The sequence below is a fragment of the Podarcis bocagei genome (genome assembly GCF_964188305.1).
Source record: "Podarcis bocagei genome assembly, chromosome: 12".
Lineage (NCBI taxonomy): Eukaryota > Metazoa > Chordata > Lepidosauria > Squamata > Lacertidae > Podarcis > Podarcis bocagei.
This window is the reverse complement of record NC_138137.1, coordinates 10,387,444-10,405,241: the sequence shown is the minus strand read 5'-3', so window position 1 is coordinate 10,405,241 and position 17,798 is coordinate 10,387,444. Positions and strand designations below refer to the sequence as shown.

General features: G+C 43.3%; 1 protein-coding gene and 1 long non-coding RNA gene across 2 annotated transcripts in view; both read left to right on the top strand.

Annotated features, from left to right (window-relative positions):
- The first annotated feature begins 798 nt into the window (after positions 1 to 798).
- Positions 799 to 6,273, top strand: LOC308570342. Its single transcript, XR_014001144.1, has 3 exons — positions 799 to 882; positions 3,013 to 3,157; positions 5,514 to 6,273. It is a non-coding gene; the product is annotated as an uncharacterized lncRNA (long non-coding RNA).
- Positions 6,274 to 12,541: 6,268 nt separating this feature from the next.
- The window catches only part of ARPP21 (cAMP regulated phosphoprotein 21), a 248,662-nt gene continuing 243,405 nt past the window's right edge, over positions 12,542 to 17,798 (top strand). Inside the window, exon 1 of the mRNA XM_081164496.1 lies at positions 12,542 to 12,677. The gene's annotated coding sequence lies outside the window, so the exon portion shown is untranslated. The remainder of the gene's footprint in view (positions 12,678 to 17,798) is intronic.

Below are 17,798 nucleotides of genomic sequence, written 5' to 3'. Positions count from 1 at the left end.
TGGCCATGAAAGAGGAAACGGTGGGAATGGAGCCAGCTTACAAAAGCTGTTTGTGCATCCCCATGTTGACATCCATGTGAAGTTGAGGGAAAGTGTGTCTGTAATGGGATACACCCATTAGAATGAGCAGTACAAGGATTTACTTGCCGATTCCCCAACATAACTGGAGGAACGAATGTTACAATGCAACTTTTCCACAACTCGCCAAGATTCTGTATAAAATATCTCAGGCAATTAAGCCTCTGCACTCATTCACTTGTCCCATCCTGGCCACCTGCAATCCACACTACGCCACTGAGGTGGTCTAACTTCTAGATATCCCAGTCCCAAGCCATTAACACCAGCACTTAGCTGGAAATGAACTAGAAACCAATGTACTTGGCTGAACTATTGAATACTTTTGAGACTTTCTCAAAATATGCCCTTCCCTGTTGACAGTGTTGTATCTGTACTTGAACCGCTTGAAGTTTCATAATAAACTTCAAGGGATAGCCCCATGTAGTCAAACCTAGTTGTTACCAGAGTATGGATCACTGTAGCCAGGCTCTCTCGGTCTGCGGGCCTAAGGAAGTGAAAGGCTTAACTGAGGTAATCATGGCTCCTCACTTTAAACCATAGGATTTTGATACCTGTAGTGCATGTGAGTTCTGGTTGAAATAAGGTAATATTGTTGATAGTTTTTTTTAGCAGCCAGCCCAATTTCTTCTAATTGTTTTGTACATTTTGACAGAATATTGTTATTTATAATTATTGTAAGCTGTCCCGAATGGTGTATTACACTCAGGGCTTTTTTTTTTCCAGCCGGAACTCTCCGGAACTTAGTTCTGACACCTCTCAGGTGGGAGCCATTGCCATTATAAGAGAACAAGGGAGGAGTTTATGGTGAGTTCCGGCACCTCTTTTTCTAGAAAAATAGCACTGGTTACACTAAAAGAGTGAAATATGAATGCTCTAAAATGCAAATAATGGGAGGAAATAAACGTTCTTAATGTGTTACAGGCCTAACACAAGAGCAAATGATTCATTTAAGGGTAAGGGGGAAACTAAAGACTCCTCTAGGAAAACACATAACTGCTTAAGCCACTCAAGGGAAATTTGCATTTTGACATCCCTCATAATACTTTACATTCAGTGCAGGTGGCTATTCCCTGTGTCTAATAATAACATTGTAATGATAAGGATATATCTGTAGCAGGAGTAACCTTCCCCATATAACCAAACTGTTCCCACACAACAAAATTCACTTCAAATCTCACTTTGGGAGAAATTCCAGTTGTAACTTTGGGAGGCGGGTAATCTAAATCTATTTTTCTAGATAGCTGCTTCTTTGCCTTTGTTTTTGCTTCGGCCATACTTATTTTTCTCTCTGTGTGTGTTTATGGATATTTAGCTTTAGCGTTGTAGGAAGAAAAAGGTTCCCGGGGGAACGCTTCTTTATTTCAGGCATGCTCAGATGTTCACACAGCAATTCTGGTTTGGAAGGGAAAATGCACGTAAAAGCACTCTTTGGGGTGATGTCAATGTCGTTCCCAAGAGATAGCAGCCTGTGTGATGAGAAAGGCTAAAGACTGAATGGCTACAGAGTCTAAACTTTGCAAAGCACATTTCTCACCTTTAAAGGCACTTGCGGGAAACAAGAGTGTGAAGACTTTGTGTGGCAGGAATGAACTTTGCTCAGCTGCCACTTGTGAATTTATCTCTGCTGTCGCTAGCCAGAAGATTTGAGCTACAAGGAGCTTTTTTAATGAGCACAGCACTTGTGAAGTTTAAAAACATAGGCATGTGTACACATGAGGTATAATACTAATACTAATAATAATAATAATTTTATCGTTTCCCCAGCTACTCTGGGCGGCTCCCAACAGCATATTAAAAACACAATAAAACATCAAATGTTAAAAAGTTCCCTGAACGGGGCTGCCTTCAGATGTCTTCTAAAAGTTGTATAGTTCTTTATTTCCTTGACATCTGGTAGGAGGGCACAGCGGCATAGCGTGAGTTGTCAGCACCCGGGGCAACGCAAGTAATTTGCGCCCCCTAACCCGGGGCAAGGCACGTAATTTGCGCCCCCCCTAACCCCTAACCTGCGAGTTGCCGCTGGCGCTGCCGCCCAAACGACGCCGCTTGCCCGGAGGAGGAGGGGGGCAGAGAGGCGAGAAAAATGCAACGGCCCAGCAGCTGCAGCAGCAGCGGGGGAGGCGGGGCTGTGAGGAGGGGCTGCCTGGTGCGTCCTCCGCGGCAAGCGCTGAGAGCCGCTGCCTGCCGGGCGCCTTCAGCCCGGACGCGCGCACAGCTCGTCGGCTCTGCTACAGCCTGCGCCCGAGGCTCTTCGGCGACTCCGGAGGCAGCGAGCGCGCCCCCCCAGATGTTGCGCCCGGTGCGGCTTGCCCCCTTGCACCCCCCACGCTACGCCACTGGGAGGGCATTCCGCAGGGAGGGCACCACTGCCAAGAAGACCCTCTGCCTGGTTCCCTGTAACTTGGCTTCTCGCAGTGACGGAACCTGCAGAAAACCTCCGGAAGAGGACTTGGCTCTTACTATAACTTAAGGACTTAAATTTGACACCTCCTAAGATAGGTGGATTCAAGAAGGATCCCTCTGTGTTGCAGAAGCTACCTTGTGCTGTGGCAAAATGTGTGGTTATTCACCTGGCTAATGCTTCTGAGTTAAATCACCTGAAAATCCACATCAGGCCATTGATGGTGGTGTTTTAAGCAGAAGGAACACCTGTAAAATTTACATGAAGTGAAGAAGCAGTGCTTTTTTTCAGCCAGAACTCACCAGAATTTGGTTCCGGTACCTCTCAGGTGGGTACCATTGCCATTATAAGAAAACAAGGGAGGCGTTCGTGGTAAGTTCTGGCACCTTAGTTGTAGAAAAATCACATGGGAAGAAGGTTCTATAAAAATGAAAGACCCAGAACCTACCATTACCATTTCTTAATGAGCCAAACATGGGTGTTAAATGGAGGTGTATTTTGACACATTCTGTGTTTTCTGTATGATTTTACAGCTCTGGAACAGAAGCCTGGCTTGATGTCAGTGTGATCAAAATAGGGATGGATGATTTTTGCTAGATTCCGAATCAGACCTTATGGACAAGGATGAAGATGCTTACTGTATATTGGTCCTATGAAGCCCAGTGAGACTAATACCAGGTGAATTAAAGATATGCATAAAGAGACAGGGACACACATGCACGTGAATACAGCTCCATCGTGCGATGGGAGGAAGGCTGGAGGACAAAGAAGTGCTAAAAGGGGAATTTTGTTTCATGTGATGCTTTAGCTAACATAATACAGAATCAGGATGTACAATTCACATGCATAGCTATTGGCGTCTGTTTCTCTCTCACACACAATACAAACCTATCCATGAAGAACCGCAGAAGTACAGTGGTGCCTCGCAAGACTAAATTAATTCGTTCCGTGAATTTTTTCGTCTAGCGAATTTTTCGTCTTGCGAAGCACGGTTTCCCATAGGAATATATTAAAAATCAATTAATGCATTCCTATGGTCAAAAAAAGTCCAAACAAAGCCAAATTTGGTACAACAAGAGTTTATTAAGTGCTCTTTAAAGTCACACATACTGTAAAGAGCATTTCAAAATTCAAACCCAGATTTTTTTTAAAAAAACAGCAGAGTGGCCCAATGGTCACAGAAAATCATAAAAATGCAGAAAAAAACCACAAGCTTCCAAATTCTTGCAAACCCCTCCCCAACTGTTCCCCCAGCCACCCAGCACACAGAAATTCAAATCCAGAATTTTTTTTAAAAAAACAGCATAGTTGCCCAATGGTCACAGAAAATCATAAAAATGCAGAAAAAAACCACAAGCTTCCAGATTCTTGCAAACCCCTCCCCAACTGTTCCCCCAGCCACCCAGCACACAGAAATTCAAATCCAGATTTTTTTTTAAAAAAAACAGCAGAGTGGCCCAATGGTCACAGAAAATCATAAAAATGCAGAAAAAAACACACAAGCTTCCAGATTCTTGCAAACCCCTTCCCAACACCAAGTCCTTGAATTCCAAACACCCCAACCCAAAATCCAAAACCCCCCAAAAAGTTTTAAAAGCTTAACTTACCAAATGGCTGCAAATGAAGTTTTGGAAAAGCTTCAAAAATCACCAAAGTCTTTAAAAACATCAAAAAAGGCTACTATGTACACTGCGTTCTATGAGTTGCTCCTCGAAGTCAAGTCGCAACTGTATTAACGGTGTTAAGAAAAAGGAAACAAACTTGCAAGACGTTTTCGTCTTGCGAAGCAAGCCCATAGGGAAATTTGTCTTGCGAAGCAGCTCAAAAATGGAAAACCCTTTCGTCTAGCGAGTTTTCCGTCTTGCGAGGCATTCGTCTTGCGGGGCACCACTGTAGCTGGAAAGATGAACAGAAAAGTATAGGATGGATCCAGCAGGGGTCTCCTTTTGTTCCTGATGGTGGGAATCTTGAAGGACTGCAAATGGTCATGTTGGCTGGAGTTGATAAGAGTTGGACTCCACCACTGTTTTAATAATAGAGCTGCCTTGTCAAGTCTTCCATCCAGATTCCGCCCTTAGGTAAAGGTAAAGGGACCATTGACCATTAGGTCCACTCGTGGCCAACTGTGGGGTTGCGGCGCTCATCTCGCTTTATTTGCCGAGGGAGCCAGCATACAGCTTCTGGGTCATGTGGCCAGCATGACTAAGCCACTTCTGGCGAACCAGAGCAGCGCACAGAAATGCCATTTACCTTCCCAACAGAGCAGTACCTATTTATCTACTTGCACTTTGATGTGCTTTCGAACTGCTAGGTTGGCAGGAGCAGGGACCGAGCAACGGGAGCTCACCCTGCCACGGCGATTCGAACCGCCGACCTTCTGATCGACAAGTCCTAGGCTCTGTGGTTTAACCCACAGCGCCACCCGCATCCCGATTCTGCTCTTGCTGTGGCCTAATTAGCTGTAGGGGTTTTTTTAAATGATTGGAGGATTATGATGAGCCAACCCCCAAAGAGTTGCTTTTGGGATATTATTTTATATTAATTTATCAGTATTAGCCCAGGAAGAGGTTGACTTGGGAGTTCATTAGACTGTGAACTTGGTACAGTGTGCCATGCCATTACACTTCTGCGGAGGTATGAAATATTATTTCCCACATCAACAGAAGCCAGAAATGACAAATCCTATGAGAGAGCCTGCGGTCAGGAGATGTGTAGCTCAGAATTGCTGGACTGTGAGATTTGGAAGTACAGGCTGCTGAAGCCAAGTGTCTAGAAGTTTTCTGGTGCACAAGGTGATTCTGAGGTCCTGAACTTCAAAGAATGTGTGATACTGGCTAAGCAAGACTCCTCCAATTTTCAGGCCTTTGGTTTATTTCACTCGTGATAAATTGGCTCAGGATCTGACTGGAGGACAGCATCTGTTCCTACAGCCTATTTTATGATACTTGGGGTTCATAAACATGAGGAAGTTAGCTGGATTTATTGCATATTTTTTTAAGAATTCCATTTACTTTTATTTGTTGGCTTTACATAGGGTGGCCACATGTTCTACTTGGCAGGCAACAATCCACATTGGAAGAGCTGTGACAGGACAATCCTCTGTTTGCAAGGTCTCCTATATCTGAAGAGCTCTCCAGTCCAAGTCCAGCTTAAGCCTTGAATCTGCCCATTCTTCTGCCGTTAGACTGTGCATTTAGCACCTGGACAGCAGACTGAGCAGCAGTTGTGCCAGTCACCAGGTAACAGGCCCCTCCACTACAGTGGGAGGTATTTCTGTTAAAATTACAGCAATTAATTGTAAATTGACAGCTACATGTGTTAGCCTGTGCAAACTGTATGCAAATCAGTGTCTTCTTTTGCCACCTTTTTGGGTGATGCATAAAGAACTATGTATCTTGGCTTTACGTGTCGCCAGCTGATATTTTCATTTTGTAATATGTAGAAGAGCAAAAAAAACCAACAGCAATCCAGTAACATCCAGTATTACCCAGCCCACAAGTAGTACCTAATTGATATTTAAAAGGGCATTTGTTTCAGTAAAGCTTAAACTGTATGCATGTGCATGTGATCATGTGTGCGCATGCATGTGACTGCGTGCTATCACCAGGAGGTCCCACCCATCTGTTTCCAGGGAGAAAAACAATGTGACAGTAAATTTGTATGTTAATGGAGCTACTGACTCTTAGGCTTGGTTCTGTAGTTCCCCATTCCCTTTTGTTGTCATGATGGCAATTTAGCCACTGTAGCAGGTATACTTTTCTGGTAGACGAATGTCACGCCAGTGCTGGAGGAGAAAAAAAACTGAAGCACATAGCAGAGTTCCCAAAAAATAGGCCAGAGATAATTGTACTTCATCCAGCAGAACTTTACTGGTACTGAAGGCAAATGAGCATAATGGTCACAAATCCAGTATATTCAGGATTGGCACAGTCCATACGAAATCCAGTTGCAGCACTTACAATAAAACTTACAATACTTATAATATGTCTAAACCTTAACACTAAGCATACAGATCAGAACACTAGAACAAAGAGATAGAAAAGAGAAAGTACGTGAGTGAGACCCTGGCTCCTCCTGGTCTTAATATTATAGTCAGTACCATCTTGACAGAAAGATAACAGAACCAGTTTAAACCAGCTGTACTCAGCTTCCCAGAAGAAATAATCCAAACAAAAACCTTCTGCAAGCTTCTCTCACATAGAAAGGAAGAATACTCCTGAATTAATGAGAATAGGAAAGATCTCTACACATCAGATCAATACTTTCTGTACTAAGAAAGGAGCCAAGTCTTCTCTTCTGAGCATGCTTAGAGGCATTTCTTGAAGGCCCTACCTACACAGTAGCCAGGACCCAGCTTCCCTGACCTGCCTCATTCCATTCTTTATGATTTCTTCACTATTCATGTGAGTGAGCCCCTCTGCACACACTGAGTCTCTTGTTTGTAAAATAAATGAGTTATTCTTGTTTATTTATACCATTTTTTTAATGGACAGGATGACTTTTGTAAAAAAATGTTTTTGTCACATTTCCTGAATCGGTTTACCTAATTAAAAGCTGATGGAATTAAGAAGATAGCAAAATTATGCTAAGAGGGGAGGAGAGAAAAGAAATGAGACTTCTTCCCTCTTGCCCAATGCTGGGACATGTGGTGGTGGTGGTGGTGGTGATGATGATGACAACTCTCATCTGTCTGGGTTGCCCCAGCCACTTTGGGCAGCTTCCAGTAAATTCAAACATCAAACCCAGTAAAACTTCAAACATTAAAAACTTCCTTCAGATGTCTTCTAAAATTCAGATAGTTCCTTATCTCCTTGACATCTGACAAGATGGTATTCCACAGGGCAGGGGCCACTACCAAGAAGGCCCTCCTCATGGTTCCCTAAGACCTCACTTCTCACAATGAGAGAACTGCCAGGCTTTCCTTGGAGCTGGATCTCAGTGTATTTTGTATTGACCAGCCAAGGATGCTGTGAGCCTTTGAACTTTTTGTAAACCCTGGACTGAAAATGATGAAGGCTCTGGTGAAATGGAACACATAAAACACCAAGTGGATTTCCTAATGTTACATCACTGGGGCTAGAGACATTTGATTCTGGGTTGCTGGTTTTTTCCTGGCATGTTGGTAAAAGACTAGCAGTGATTCCATGTATCATAGCTTATACTGGCAATGAAGGATTGTATCCAATGCTATAGAGCAAACCCATTGAAATTAGCTGACCTAAGTTAATCATGTTCATTAATTTCAATGGACCTACTCTGAGCAAGGTTAGTACTGGATTTGAGGTGGTCTGCAAGAGCCAAAACCATTTTGGCTTTCAAAGAGAGTTACAATGAGATTAAGAATGCCCTCCATTATAGCACTGCAGCAGAAAATAAAAAGACTTGCAAAGGTTAAAGGGGGGAAATTGGCAAAAAGGTTTGAGGAATGTAAAAATGCTGCCCTTACAGTTTTGTGGAATCATTTGCTGCAAATGATGAATTCTGTTAGCAAATCACTACAGCTGAAAGATGATCACTTATTGATGGTTGTAGAATTTGCTTTCGCTGTTGAAGTAAGAAGTGATTTTCTGTCAATCGAAAAGGAACCATTTCCTTTAACAGGATATTTAGTCAGTCCTTTTAAGGAAAAAGAAAAGGCTTTCTGATGAAGTTGAAGACCAAAAAAAGAGCCTGTTTTACAAGGGAAACAAAAATTAATTGTGGAAATTTAACACAATTTCCAGTTGCGCACCTTAAAAAAAAGCCTATTCAAATCAATTTTGGACTGATTCCAGGTGCTTTTTGTAAAGCACATTGATGAGGCAAGTCAAGACGACAACGACAACATCCAAAAATTACTCGGAGGACATTGATTCTATTGCTTTTGAAGATGAATTGTGACACTTCCTGCGCTTTGTCAACAGTAAAGACTTTATATCATCTGATTCTCCCGCTGCATCTTACGAGCTTGTTATTAGTGCTTTCGAGTGCCACATTTCCACATGTAGAGACAATTCTTTTTTGTTTCAGCATACCCACATCAAATACAACTGGTGACAGAGCATTCAACACACATAAAGGAGTAGAAACAACAACTTATGTTCTACTATATTTCATAGAATCATAGAATTGAAAAGTTGGGACTCTAGTCCAGCCTCCTTCATCCATGACAGATGGCCATCCAACCTCTGCTCAAAAACCTCCAAGGAAGAAGAGTCCACCAGCTTCCACTGGAGTCCATTCCACTGTTGAACAGCTCTTATAGTCAGAAAATTCTTCCTGGTGTTTAGTCAGAATCTCTTTTCGTGTAACTTGAATCCATTGGTTTGGGTCCTACTCTCTGGAGCAGGAGAAAACAAGCTCGCTTCATCTTCCATGTTACAGCCCTTTAGATATTTGAAGATCACCTCTGTCTCCTCTTATCCTGGGTTAACATACCCAAGTAGGTATAAGGCAGTTTCCTATGTTCCTTATTTAAAAACCATTGAGCAACAGTCTTCCAAGACCGTTTCTGTAATAGTGCCTATGAAGGAAATATCCTTCACCAAATCAATTGTATAGATTGTATAGATATGGTTTTTAAAGGTTAAAGGTAAAGGGACCCTGACCATTAGGTCCAGTCGTGACTGACTCTGGGGTTGCGGCGCTCATCTCGCTTTATTGGCCAAGGGAGCCGGTGTACAGCTTCTGGGTCATGTGGCCAGCATGACTAAGCTGCTTCTGGCGAACCACAGCAGTGCATGGAGACACCATTTACCTTCCTGCTGGAGTGGTACCTATTTATCTACTTGCACTTTCACGTGCTTTCGAACTGCTAGGTTGGCAGGAGCAGGGACCGAGCAACCAGAGCTCACCCCGTCGCAGGGATTCGAACCGCCAACCTTCTGATCGGCATGTTCTAGGCTCTGTGGCTTAACCCACAGCACCACCTGCATCCCTTTTAAAGGTTACCATCAAATTATTTGTCAAGTGGCCATTGGTACACTTAGGGTTGCCACATGTCCAGAATTTCCTGGATATATCTGGAATATATATATTTTCACTGTTTGAAATATGGCGACCCTAGTACACTTGACTTGAAAATGAATGTAGCAAATTAAAAGGATCCCGTTCTTCCATTCAGTCCCCTCCACAGACCTTGGATGTTCATTACCAGCTTTCTCAACAACCTGTTGACCTGCTTTCAAGCTTACTGGAACCAAAAATGTGCAAGATAGAAAGAAAAATTTGTGAACTACAACAATACAGAATGGCAACACCATGGGAAATGAAATGTGGAATAATGGAGAGGAATAGTGGGAATATAATGCAACTGAATCTTTCCTTCACTGCAGGCATGCTGTTGTTATTTTACAGTGTAATCCTGGACATATCTGCTCAGAAGTGAGACCCTTTCAGTTCTGTGAAGCTTGCTCATGGCTATGGATGTTGGAGAATTTTGACAAAAACATAGAGGGAAGCAGAAATCGCTGTAGTTTGCATGTTGATCTGACGTCAGGAATGGAAATCCATCAAGCAAATGTTATGTATACTAGTTCACATAATTGTTGTTGTTTCTAAGTTCACAAATGCTACACAACTAATCATGGGTTGGTTTGTTGACATAGTGTTGACATTTCCTTTACATTGAAACAAAGATAAGTTAAATTGCGGACAGTGAGACGTTTTATTTGGCAGAAACTGAAAGGTACAAGAACAGAAACAGTGCTGTTTGTGACAAATATATGTCAGAACTGAAAATGCTGCCTTCCTACATCCCTATTTGTGAGTAAGTAGGGATAGCCTTTTTCCAAAATCAGTGGGAACCAAATCTTGGAGGAATGAGAAGGAACTGGAATTTGGGAAGAGATCAACAGTGTGCCCTTGCTCCCAGGGTTTAGGAACTTCCTTGAGGTATGCTGTGTGTAAGTAATTCAGAGACTACTCTGCCCTTACATACCCAACAGATTGCACTGTTCTGCAGGAGAGGCCATATCAGCAAGGTCATGAGGAGACATCCTGAAGGGTCTGGTCAGACCAGCACAGGGTGCAGGGGTGGACATAGGAGGAGTTCCCTGGTGACTCCTGGAAGAGGTCTTGCGAGTGGGGCTGTGCCATGTCCTTGAGAAACAGAGAAGCCACCCTGGGGGGAGATACAGATGAGAAACCAAATACCAGCAAGAGTCCAGGCAGCATAGACTTTTGTAGCATCACCCACTTCACCCTTGGTTCCCATGCCAGCCTTTCTTTCAATCCTGACACCCCCTCCAGAGCTGCCAAAGCCTGCCCATGGTCTGTCCTGTCAGTCTGGTTTGGAACCACAGTTGTTATCACCTAGGTCAGGGAGCCACAAAGACATAGCTCAGGCTCAGCCCACCAGAAAGAGTTCCCATTTGCTTTCGAAACTGAAGTTGTGCCTGTCCCATATCCATATAAAGGGACTCAATGGGACATGTCACTTGTTGGATCAACATTGTACAGTGGTGCCCCGCAAGACGAATGCCTCGCAAGACAAAAAACTCGCTAGACGAAAGGTTTTTTCATTCGCGATTTGCCTCGCAAGACGAATTCCCCTATGGGCTTGCTTCGCAAGACGAAAACGTCTTGCGACTTTGTTAAACCGTTTAAACCGTGCTTCGCAAGAAGAAAAATTCGTTAGACGGCAAAAATTGCGGAACGAATTAATTTCGTCTTGCGGGGCACCACTGTATAGGTTGCTGAGCCATGTATAACCATGTGTGATGGAGTCTCCTTCTTTGGAGGTCTTTAAGCAGAGGCTTGACAACCATATGTCAGGAGTGCTCTGATGGTGTTTCCTGCTTGGCAGGGGGTTGGACTCGATGGCCCTTGTGGTCTCTTCCAACTCTATGATTCTATGATTCTATCTATTTGAACCCTATTTTGCCTGTGTACCATACTGATTTGACCATTAATTTTGGGGGGCAGAATCCGTACTTCATATCAGAATCAGGCCTTTAGTGTGGTGACACCTGCCCACTGGAATTTGGTTCTTGCTAAAGACAACCTTCTAAATGGAGAGCTTTAATCATAGAATCATAGAATCATAGAGTTGGAAGAGACCACAAGGGCCATCGAGTCCAACCCCCTGCCAAGCAGGAAACACCATCAGAGCACTCCTGACATATGGTTGTCAAGCCTCTGCTTAAAGACCTCCAAAGAAGGAGACTCCACCACACTCCTTGGCAGCAAATTCCACTGTCGAACAGCTCTTACTGTCAGGAAGTTCTTCCTAATGTTTAGGTGGAATCTTCTTTCTTGTAGTTTGGCTCCATTGCTACAAGAAAGAAGATTCCACCTCAACATTAGGATTCTCAACTGAATCTCAACTGATGCATGTACTGGATTTAAAGTAAGTTGTTGTTGTTGTTGTTATAGTTATAGTAAGTTGTGTGTGTGTGTGTGTGTGTGTGTGTGTGTGTAATCTGGTTATTTTAAAGAATTGTTTTTATACATGCAATATTTTTATACGTAAATGTTTTTATTATATTTTAAATCACTCCATAATATATCAAGGGAAACAATTTGCAAATGAAATAAGTTGTTAATGTTGTTTCCTAGAGATCCTTTTCAAAAGCCTTTGCATACCTCTGGGTGAGTTGTGATTAGTGTGCAGAAGTTGTGGAGTGATGGGGGCAGGGGAGAAATACAGCAGTTGAACTGGGAGCTATGGTTGAACTGGGAGGGTGCTCTCAGAAGACAACTTAATTTTTGATTCCAATTTGAGCTAGCAGAGTTGACCCATTACTAATGTTACCCATTTTAAATGACCATCTGTAGTTGAAACAATATGGATGTAAACTTCTTTTTTTAAAAAAAAAAATGTGCTTATCTTTGTGCATCTATACAAATCTGCTTCTCTGTGCAGAGGCACTGACTTCCCCATTTTTTTAAACAGACATTTCATTGGTTAATATTAGCCGAACAGCTGATTGTCAAATGTGTACGAACCATAACAGGTGCTAGATCAACACAGCGCCTGGAATCTGGCACGGCCTGATATTGCCGCTGGCACAGGCCTCCACTATTCTATCAAGACATGCCTTTGCGACTTTCCTGTGGTGCCCTGCCCCTTACATATCTGTCTCGACTGCCGAAGGAACACATGCCATTCATGGTGCTTGCTAAAAGGCAGCCGGTGGGAGAAAGGAAGTCGTAACTCTTTCAAAGATTGGAAACAAGCAACATTTCTTGGTGGAACTCACGCTGTCTTCTCAAAAGGGTAAGGAGGCTCTTGTGAATGGAGGAATGGTGTTGAGGTCATACAAAGAAAGTTTCTGAAAGAGTGGTTGAAGGAGAAATATTAAATGTCGGTTGTGCAATTCTTTGAGTGTAGATTCTTTTTTCGCAGCACATGGAATTCAGTTCATTCTTTGAAAAGCCACGCTGCCTTTTATACCTTTGCATTGAAATTGTGTATTATGCTGCCTCTCAAGGTTTGTGAGTTATATGAGGTATCTTGTTTTAGAATGCAAATTCCCCCTGCTATTCCAATGATGACCAAGTGGTGATCATACATTTAATAATGACAAACAGTAATATACAATAATATGAACTAAATGGAAGGGGAACACCTGTCTTTTCAGGGCAGATGGCTTGAAAGCTCTCAGTCCCTTAAAACCTAAAACTTGAAAGCTCTTGGTGGTGAAAGTAAAAATCATACTGGAGGTAGGGGCATTTAGGTTAGATGAAAACTGGGAGAAATATTGGCATCGGAAGGTGCCATATGGTTTTCACTACGCACATGCATTAGATAGATGAGATAGCTTCAGTGTGTAAACTGACACAGTATAGCTGTCATGGTATGATTGCTGCAGTATTCAGGCTCAGTTGATTCAATTATTATATTTGTGATTGGTTTTTCAAGGCTGCTTTATATGTGAATGTATATCACTGGATTATGCAATCTAAGATGATTGCCTACTTAAACAGTGAACAATCTACCCTTGGTGATGACAGGTGTTTGATTCAGAATGAATCTGTTTAAATCAGATATATTGGGAGGACATCTGGTAGGTATCTTAAATTAAGACGGAGGTATGGTAGAGTCAGGAAGCTGATCTGCATGGAGGTGTGGAATGGATCTTGGATGCAGTTTCATGGCCCCCAAATGTCTAGCTTGAGGGTTCTACTGCAGTCAGTGCTATCAGGGCTTCCCTAGCTGTACCCCCATCTAGAGAAAGTGGACTTAGCCGCAATTGTTCTTGACACTATTACATTCATGCTTGGCTACTGTAATGCACTCTATGTGGGGCTGCCTTTGAAGATAGTTTGGAAGCTTTGGCTTGTGAAGACTGCAGCTGCCTGGTTTCTTGTGGGTTCCAAGTTACTGGAGCAAATAACACAACTTATGTACCAGCTGCATAAGCTGCCAGTGTATTTGCAGGCCCAACTTAAATTGCTGGTTGTTAGTTAATGGTGGTAGTAATAATAATACTTAAATCGTTTTTGGGGGACGGGGGCGGACACATCAGCAAGTTAAAAAGACTTGAACGGTATCCAAAAAAGTATAATAAACTTGCAAGAAAGTGCACGAATAAGAGAGTTAGTGTAAAAAGACAGGTGGAAGGAGACTTGAGAAGATGCAGAAGCACAGGGGAGGAGATTTCTTTGCTCCAGGTACTAATAGGTGTCCAGGTGGGTTCTGAATGGCTGTTGGAAGCAGGGCTTGAAAGACCTTATCAAAATGAGAGTTTGTAACCTTGATGCAAAGCCACACCATGAAACTAAACGTAGAGGGTGTGTGCAAGATCTACCCACCTTGGAAGAATGGCAGGTGAAGGTGATGGACTATATGGAACTGGCGGAAATGACTGGCAGAATCCGAGACCAGGGAGAAGAGTCGGTGGAAGAAGATTGGAAAAAGTTCAAAGATTATTTACAGAAATACTGTAAAATTAATGAATGTTAGAATGATGTTGGATAGAAACTAAGTGGTCTTTTGCTGTAACGCTATAAGGGAATATGAGAAAATGGTTATTAATAGGTAAAAAATTAATGTTATAATATTTAAAAATTGAAGATTAAGATGAATGAAGAGGGGAGGGATTTGCTGAATTAACAATTTGAACTGGAATACAGAAAAGGAAGGCATGAGGAGGTCCGGGAAATAAGCAAATGAAAAATATGTGATGGAAAGACTGAACTGTTTTTTAACTATTTTTATTTTGTATTTTTCTTTTTTCTTTTTCTTTTGTAATTTTTTGAAAATCTTAATAAATATCTTATAAAAAAAAATAGACGTAGAGGGTGTGTGGACAGGTATCTCTAAAAATCTACCTGTCTCCTTTCATTTTTAAGCTAAATTACGGAAGTTACACAATCTTGAGCTTTTAGCCATTTGTTTTTGAGTTCCAGAGACTTAGATTACCTAAATTTTAAAACAATTCATAGACAGCCAATTTTTATCCGAGCCTTTAGCTCAGTTCTAAATTTAAATGGCTGATTACGTTAAGCCAGACAGCGGGTCGTATTCCAGGTTTAGCTGTAACAGCTGAGTCATCTGATCTGACTAACTAGCCCTAGGATTAAGAGTGTTTTTTCACCCCCTAGGCTCAATTATTGGCTGCTGCAGGGGGCAGAATAAGCACACTGTGCAGGAGCTATGGTTATCTGTGTACAGCAGGGTTTCCCAAACTTAGGTCTTCCGCTGTTGTTGGACTACAATTCCCATCATCCCTAGCTAGCAAGACCAGTGGTCAGGGATTATGGGAACTGTAGTCCAGAACAGCCAGAGAGTTTCCAAGTTTGGGGAGCCCTAGTGCAGTGTTTCCCAACCGGTGTTCCGCGGCACACAAGTGTGCCGTGAGACGTTGGCTGGTGTGCCGTGGGAGGGAGGCGGGCGAGTCGGGTGGTGAGAGGCGGTGGCGGCGAGGATCCGCGTCGAGCCGGGGGCGGCTCCGCTGTGGTGGTGCCGAGGTTTCTCTCTCCATTCTCCCCTCACACACACACAGGATCAGCTGACAGGACCCAGCCAATGGGGCGGCGGCGGGGCAGCGCGTGCAAAAGGGAGGAGCGCGAGACAGCGGACGAGGAGGAGGCCGGCATGTCCGGGCAGCAGCAGCAACAACAGCAGCAGCAACTCCCGGCGACGGCTCCTCAAGCCCCGGGCAACCCTACTCCCTCACCGGCCTCGGCCGCCCTCCTGCTCCACCCGCCGCCGCCTCCCCCGCCGCCGCCGGCCACCTCGGCCCCGCCGCCGCCCCCTCCTCCGCCCGCTATCGCCGCCACCACCACAACAGCCGCCGCCGCCTCAGCTGCCGCCGTCCCTCAGTCCCTCGCTTTGCTGCCTCCTCCCCCCCCACCCCCAAAGCTTGGAGGTTTCCCGGCAAGGGGGAGGGGAAAAAATTGAAAACTTTCACTTTCGTGCGTCCCTCCCGGCGTGACACTGCGCGCTGACGTCACGGGGCTGTAATGGTGGTGTGCCGCAAGATTTTTTTCATCAAACAAGTGTGCCTTTGCCCAAAAAAGGTTGGGAAACACTGCCCTAGTGTACAGAATGAGAGCCATTGTGATAGAGCATGGTAAACTGAGAGCATCAGAGCTTGTTTGCTGGGAGAGTTTAACACGCAGTGGAAAATCCATTTCATAAAAAGGGGATAACACAGAATAATTTATTATTATTTTACTGTTCTTCATACCCCATTTTTCTCCCAAGCTGTTCAAGGCTGCACACGCACACATGGTTTCTTTCCCTTTTATCTTTAGAGCAACCCTGTGAAGTAAGTTAGGCCATGCTATAGTTCCTGAGCAGGGATTTAAACCTAAGCCAGCCCTGCCCTATCATTAGGAAACATGAGGCAGCTGCCTCAGGTGGCAAATACTGCACAGCAGCAACAACACTGGAAAATATAGTTAGGAGGTCCCTAAATTTAGGTTGTTCAGTCAGACTACTGACACCTTTTTGCAGAGTGAAGTGTCCTGCTTCCGGTGACACCATGGTGAGTGAAAGAATATATAAAGGCAGGAATAGTGAAGCAATATTTGCTATATCAAGGAGGCAGTGCCAGCTGTGCCCCACTTCAGGCAACAAAATGTCCTGGGTGGCAGTGCCAAGTGATAATTTCCTTGTTCCATGCCAAGGGCCAACTGGAAAGGTATTGCTACAGGGTTTCATACGTCTGCTGGTAATTTGTATGTAAAGGCACAGTGAAGTTCATACCAGAGCATTTTTTAAATATATATATATATATATCAGTGCTCTAATATCATGCATATACCCATATGAGATTTGATATTGCTGTGACTAATCAGGAAGGACAGAGATCGGGGGGTGGGGGGTGGGAATGGATAGCTCAATGAAAACGTCAACTTGGTGTGCAGTGGCAGTGAAAAAGGCAAAGTAAATGTTGGGAATTATTAGGAAATAAAACTGGCAGTATTCTTTTAATGCTATTTCTCTTGTTCTATTGCTTTTATGCCGGACTGTCAGTTTGCAGGGTTTGTTTGTTTTTTTATTTAGCTCTGTTAAATGTGATTTATTTGAGCATGTTATAACTTGAGACTGTGGTTGGACATCTTGCGCGCACACACCCTTTAAGGTGGAATGGCTGAATATAAATGTTTCAGATATATGAAATATGATGCAGTCACATTTTGGGATTCAATTCTGGTCTCCTCACCTCAGGATTGTTTCCTGGGAAAGACAGAAAAGAGCAACTGAAATAATGAGGGATGGTGCATGCCATGGGAAGCTCTTAGAAGACCCACCCATCAGGAAGCTGGATGAGGCCATTGTTGTCTCTCTTAAACAAGACCATAATAGCCCAGGGAACTCCTGACTCTACAAAAGTACAGCTAACTTTAGTGCCACCTGGTGACTCAGCTGTATAATGATACTATCCACTTTGAGCATCTTAACTACAAAGGAAGGGTAATAAAGTGTTTGCAATTATTTTTTTTTAGTTTGGAGGGGAAGATGATTAAGGAGTACACTATAGCAGTTTATAAATTTATCGATAGTATGAAGAGCTTACGGAGGAGAAAGAGATTTCTCTCTATCTCTCTGTGTGTCTCATTATATTAGTATTTCAGGCCACTCATTAAAATTGATAGGCAGAAGGTTCCGAATAGACAAGAAAGAAGCACTGCTTCACACAAAGGATAGCTAACTTTAGAAACTGCTGCTGTGGGATGAGGTTCTGTGCAAAAGCTTTGCTGGCTTCCTTTGAAAGGGCAAGGCCAATTTACAATGGATTGGGCTTACACCACAATGCTCAAATCCCTAAATATCTGCCAGTTCAAGATAGCAGAAATGGACAAATGCAACAGTTTTAGCTTCTTGGGTCTGTGGAAAGTTGTAGGTGAAGGAGTCTTCAAAACTGAACTTGAGGTCCCTGACTTC